Genomic DNA, 6,746 nt, shown 5'->3' with positions numbered 1-6,746 from the left:
CCATACTTTCTAATTAAATTTGTATTTCACTCAATTTCATTATCATTATGGTACTATTTCGCTCTGCTTTCTACTTAGCATTTCTAAACACTATATTGTGTTCTATTAAAGGTCTTTTTAATTTGTGTAAAACATGCGGTTTTTGTTTTACAAACTATGCCAATTATTGTATCAATTTATCCGCATGAATTACATATCACTTATTAGTCAGTATTCAGTTATAATCAAATAATAAAAAACATCAAAACACAGAAAATAAAAGTAGAAGATATACCCAAAACACAAGTTCCTGAAGAAAACCAAATGAGTTACAAGTACTCGTGGGTATTTCTAGGCCTTCAAATTCAAGCTCTAACCCTCCAAGGTTCGACATTGTGTTAATTTACAACAAAATATACATAATGTGACATTTAATTTTTCAACTTTTTAGGTTTGGGTCTATTTAGGTGTTGTTGTTTTTATGAGATAGAAAGTTAATGTTTAGCAAGAGAAAACTCCAAAAATAACGATTTTGAAAAATAATAAATGTGGTTCCATAGTAAATATGATACTAAACAATTTTAATTCTTGAAAAGTTTCATTTCGAGTTCGTTATCAGCCAAATTTGGTAAAGTCAACCCAAAATAATAAAAAATGGCCAACCACATGGCTTGTTTTGTTAGGAAAAAGCTACAGGTATCCATCTGCAAAAACGTGAAACCACGTTGATTTTTTTTTTTTAAAATTAACCCTTAAATAAATCATACACAAGCATATATATACATATAGGCAATTAACTAGGACTAATATAAATAAGAAAATGCTACGCATGCTAGGAATTCTAATTACACATATAAAGTAATCCTATCTAGACAATAAATCTTATTTATGATTACTTCCTTCACAATTCCCCTCGAGCCACAGAAGCCACGATGAACTGCCAACTTGTCTCGATTTAACATAAAATGACCACTGGCCTGAAGAAAGAGAAAACTATGTATGGCCAACGAAATTCACCAAATTGAGACTGATTATAATATAATATATATTAGATGCAGGTTCTAGCTGTGGTTCGGAGACTTATGGACAGATACACAATATTAAATAAAGATGAATGCTTAACTGTAGTTTGGGTCGAGCACTTGCAACTTTAAATTCCATAAAGTTTTCCATGAAAAATGAAAAAATATTAAGACGCTAAAATAAGGAATAGCTGAAAATGGGGGTAAACCTGAAAAACAAACAAAAAAAAGTTAAAAAAAAACATAAATAAAAATTGAAACTCTGCCAAAAGAGCCACTTGGTGAACCATAATTTTGAATGCTGAGAGAAACATGAGCATAAACTTTTATGACTATTGTTGTGCCCAAATGGATTTAGGAGTTTATCTTTTTTTAGATAGATAGAAACTAGGCTTAATAGGCACCCAAACCCCTAAACTTGTAACTTTTTTTCACCTGACCCATCAACTTAGGGACAACCTCTCAACCCCTCAATTCTCTAAAAACATCACATACAGCCTCTTACACTCCTATGTTCGGTCAAAATATTGACCCGTGTGGAAAACGCGCTTGACTGCTGACCACACAAATGCCACGTGTTACGAGTTGATTGGAGTTGGGATTTTGGCATAAGAATTCTGATCGAAATCCATGTCTGGTAGTTGCTTCCCGAGCACAAATGGGCTTGCTCGCCGAGCAGGGGTGTCAATGAAAAAATTTAATAAAAAAATGACACATGGCATTGGTGTGGTCAATAGTGAAGCACATTTTCTACACGGGTCAATATTTTGACCGAACATATGGGTGTAAGAGGTTGTATATGATGTTTTTGGAGAGTTGATGGGGTTGACAGGTTGTCCCCTAAGTTGATGGGGTCAGGTGAAAAAAAAGTTATAAGTTTAGGGGGTTGGGTTCCAATTAAGCCTAGAAACTATCATTAATGAACCTGGAGATGTACATTAGAAATAAAAGATGCAAGTGAATCTACCTAGTAATCAGAATCAGTATGAGACTATTGCCAACTCCGCTCGCTGCCCTTATAAAGGAGGAAGATGAAAGATTGGGACAGGTAAATAGGAGTTGGGATAGAAGTAGTAACAACACTTTTGTCTTTTTGGTAAAAGAAAAAGTTACACTTTGCCCTTAAAAAATAAACGCATATTGTTTTCTATAAAATTAGGTCTTTAAGATTAAGTGTCGAGTGGCCAAAGACTTTTCACGTACTTAGTGATTAATAGTATTGTTAATGAAAAAATTTAGTCCTCAATTAGAGACTAATTTATGTTTGGTTCCCAAGGTTGTAGAAAACGTTACGTGCTAGTCAGACGGACATGGCCCTCAAGAATTAATCGGGAATTGGTCGAAGATTAACCGGGGATTAATCGAATCTGTATTTTTTATTTGTTAATCAAAAAATTATTATATAAATTCAATTAATATGTATTATAATATCTAAAAACAATAGTATAAAATTATTTAATATAGAAAAACATCTATATTTCGAACATATATCTCTAAAACTATGCAAACATCAACATTTCAACAACAATATCATTGAAAGAACTCAAAAGTAAATTATAATAAAGAAAAAAATAAATTCAACACAAAAAATGATTTTCTTCATCGTCACTTAGGCGGCGTCTAGGTCATCTAGGCGACGTCGACAGATCCCAAGCGGCTAAAAATCGGCAAGGAGCCAAAAAAAATGCCTAGAGGGACTAATCAGACAAAATCGGGACAGATTCTCGATTTCAAGCGGGACCTAGGCGGTCGAGATGGGCTTCGTTTTGAATAGTGTCGGTTCCTTAAATTGGCGTGTAACTCTTATTTTTCTAGTAGTTTGTTACTCGTAGCTAATATCTTTGTTGCGCCTCGAACGAGTCCTTTGGTCATCCCTTTCAGCACTGGAATTTCACAATTGAGATCTAGAAAGCCATCTCTAGACTCTTTGGCAAGCATTTAAATATGTCTAATTCCATTCTTGATATGTTGATTAGTGCTACACATCATACTTCCAGTTCCCAATAAAGCGTTTTGTCGTCGGCTGCCATTGTTAGCACAATTTTGACTTTTGTGACATTTTCAAAATGAAGCTTTCTTCCACAATCATACTCTGAGAATTTTATGTTCGCTTCGATCCCTTTAGTGTATGATTACGAAGTCAGATTTCATTATTTGAAGACCATTAAACAATCTAGCTTGAACAACATATTATTTCACAGTTTTTTCTGTTGGGTCATCCTCCCAAGGCGCCTTGCATCGTTGAGGCTCATTAGTCTGCCTCTCTTTCCGGATGACGTTAAATACATTGGGTTTTGCATTGTGAGGGCCCTTGTTCAGCTGCTCCGACACCAATTTTTCATAATGTTATAAGGGTTTTTTCTCATTGCGCGTTTGTCTTTTCTATTCCATAATCGTTTTCTTTCTAAACAGGGCTTAAGGGTGTTACCTTTGCTATTAAGAAAGCTTGGAGTAATGGTTGGCATCGTCTACGACTCGAAGTTGATTATGCTAGGTTGTGTCTTTTTAGGACGAAGTCCACTTCAGTTCCTTGAGATATTAATCAGGAATGGGTACACCGCTTGATCCTTTGCACGAAGAGGCAGTTTGTGGAATTCACATTTTGTGTTGCTGTTACACTCGCTAATAATGGTTTGTCGGTCTCTAACTCAGTTTGGTGATGCTCAGCCCCGGTCTTCTTCTGGTCGTGCCCTTCATCAAGGATTTATACGGCTTGGTTTAGTATATGTTTATCTGATTCCTTTTGGTAGTTGTTTCTTTTTGCCATAATATCCGTGTTTATTTTGTTGAAGTTTTCATTTCACAAAACCTTCAGTGGGGAAATTAAGATGTTTTGTGGGGAAAATTTTCCCGACAAAAGCTTGTTTCTTGTAGTGTTTTACCCGAAAAAGTATATAGAAAATTTTAATAACCCTTCGTCATAAATAGTATATATCGTACTCTTACATTTGATACTAGGATCAACAACCTGAATTTTGCTCCAACAATTATGATAATTTACTTTCCACTAAACAAACCACTCCATTTTAAAACATATAATTATATACACTCCTTTCAAAATAATGAATAAATTATAATTTCAATATTTCAAATTTATCAACACAATTAATTTACTCAAAGCTCAAATAACAAAGTTTAACTTAATTTAATTCAATATGTAACTAACGTCATTGTTATTCAACATAAACAAGTATGATCAGTATAAATTAAACACCAAAGACTACATTACAATTGTATTTAAGTGAATTAAAAAAAAGAATTAGCGTACATCATTAAGTTTTAGAAATTAATCCATTTAGAATATCGCCAAAAATCAAGAATTAAAAAGTTATTCTAAAAATTCTTTAGAATACTTTGTTAAAATAATAATAATAAAAAATAATAAACTTAATTTTTGATATAAAAAATAAAAATAAATAAAACAAAAGCATGTGAAAAGAAAGAATTAAATAGTTGTATTCAAAGTCAAGATATGGGTGTGATGTATGTGTCAAAGTCTATGTATGGGTTTTGTATGGGTTTTGTATGGGTTTGTCCAAGAAATAATGTATTGGATTTTTTCAATGTTATCAGAACCGGACCGGACGTCAAACCGGATTTATAAAAGGGTCACGGGTCACTTGGTCGGATCGGATGGCTCGGATTGGTCGGACCGGATGATGTAATAAATAAATAAATAATATTTATATATATAATTAATTTAAAATTATTTTTTTAAAATTATATATATCCAAAATAATAAAAATTTGATTTGTTATTGTTTTTGGTCAATTTAAAACTTAAGTATGTAATGAAATATTTTTTAAATATAAAATGGGTCTAATTATTTTTTCTCATTTTTTTTATTAAAATGGCATCTGATTAAGGTTGTTGTATTTCGTTTATTTTTAAAAAAATTGAATGAATAACCTTTGAATTTTTTGATGTATTATAAAATAAAGAATAAAGTTAGTATTTTAATAAGAGAGAAATAGTAGTTTATCGAAAAATGAAAAAGAGAGAAAAGAAGAGTAGGAGAGAGAATTGGTCATTTTGAATTATGATTTAGTTGTCCTCTGGCTTCCATTTTTTCTTTCACTTCACACATCTCTAAACCAGCTTTTCTTTTTTTCTCTCCTCTGGCTTCCATTTTTCGTTTTTTGCAGATGAAAAAATCACAAGCAGCAGATCTCCATTTCTTCATTTTCTTGCAGATCTCTTTTGGCTGATCATCATCTATGTCATGTGGAATTCCACCCCACAATTTCTGTGTCTCTCGGTTTCTGTCTACCAGATCTCTATTTTTTACTTTTTTTTTATTTAAAGTTTTTTCGGTAAATCTTCAAAAAACCGGGGTTGCATCGATTTCCGGTCCGACCTCCGGTTTCCGGTTCAACCCCGGGTCTGTCCGGTTTGTTGAAGATTCAACAAACCGGAGTACTCTGGACCGGACTCCTGGCCAGTTTCCGGTTCGATCGGTTCGACCGGCCGGTCCGGTCCGGTTTTTATAACAGTAGATTTTTTTATATAAGGAGGTCTCATTTTTTAGATGTTGATTGTCCGAAAAAATATAGTCCAAGTCCTTAGTTTTTTTTATACCATGTATTTTGTGCCTTGACTCTTTATTTTGTATTCCATAAACTAATTAGTCCGTCAAAATTATATATTTAGCCCTCGACATTTTTCAGTTTTAGTTCTTCTACTCTAACAAAGTGGTATCAGAGCCACGTTACGGGAGTTAGTCTTCCGCAAAACAGACCCTATAAAAATGTCAAACGGTCTCAAACTTCCTTATCAATACCCTCAGCTCACCAAAACTAATTATTCAAGTTGGTGTATTTGAATGAAGGCGTTACTCGGATGTCAAGATGTCTGGGACATTGTTGAAAAAGGCTACGTAGTCCCGTCCAACGAGGCAGCATTGTCACAGGCAGAAAAAGATACTTTGCAAAAAAATCGCAAAAGCGATCAAAAGCCGCTTACTCTCATCCATCAAGGTTTGGATGAATTAATGTTCGAGAAAGTAGCTGAAGCTACAACCGCCAAACAAGCGTGGGAAATCCTACGAGTTTCTCTTCAAGGGGAGGAGAAAGTTAAAAAAGTTCGTTTGCAGATGCTGAGAGGAGAATTTGAGACGATGAGGATGAAAGAGATGGAGGTCATTAGTGATTACTCATCCCGAGTAAAATCTATCATAAATCAGATGCGGCAGTATGGAGAAAAAATTGAAGAGTCCAGAATTGTTGAAAAAATTATGCGATCACTACTACCAAAATTTGATTACATAGTGGTGGCTATGGAGGAGTCCAGAGACATCAGCGAAATGTCCGTTGATGAAGTTGTAGGGTCACTACAAGCACGAGAGGAGCGGTTTGAGAAACGAAGAAAAGATTCCGCAGGACAAGTCTTAGCAACAAATGCTGTGTTTAAAAATGGCGAAAGTAGTCATTCCGGCAGAGGACACGGAAGAGGTCGAGGAGGAAATGGTAGAGGACGAGGACGTGGCAGAAGTCAAGGCAGAAATGAAAACGGCAATAACAACAATGACAGAAGCACTCAATTCACCAGAGGCAGAGGAAGAGGCCGATGACGCGGTTAAGGAAGAGGAAACTGGAGGCCGAATGAAGGACGCGACAAGTCCAACATTCAATGTTACAATTGCTCTAAGTATGGTCACTATGCGGTGGAATGTTGGAGTCCGCCTAAGGAGGTAGAGGAGACTGCCAATAATATTCAAGATGAGGAAGTAACTGGCATAGTGTTACT

Source organism: Euphorbia lathyris, chromosome 3 (genome assembly GCF_963576675.1).
Source record: "Euphorbia lathyris chromosome 3, ddEupLath1.1, whole genome shotgun sequence".
In the NCBI taxonomy this organism is placed as follows: Eukaryota; Viridiplantae; Streptophyta; class Magnoliopsida; order Malpighiales; family Euphorbiaceae; genus Euphorbia; species Euphorbia lathyris.
The sequence above is the reverse complement of the archived record's forward strand: the minus strand, read 5'-3'. Positions refer to the sequence as shown.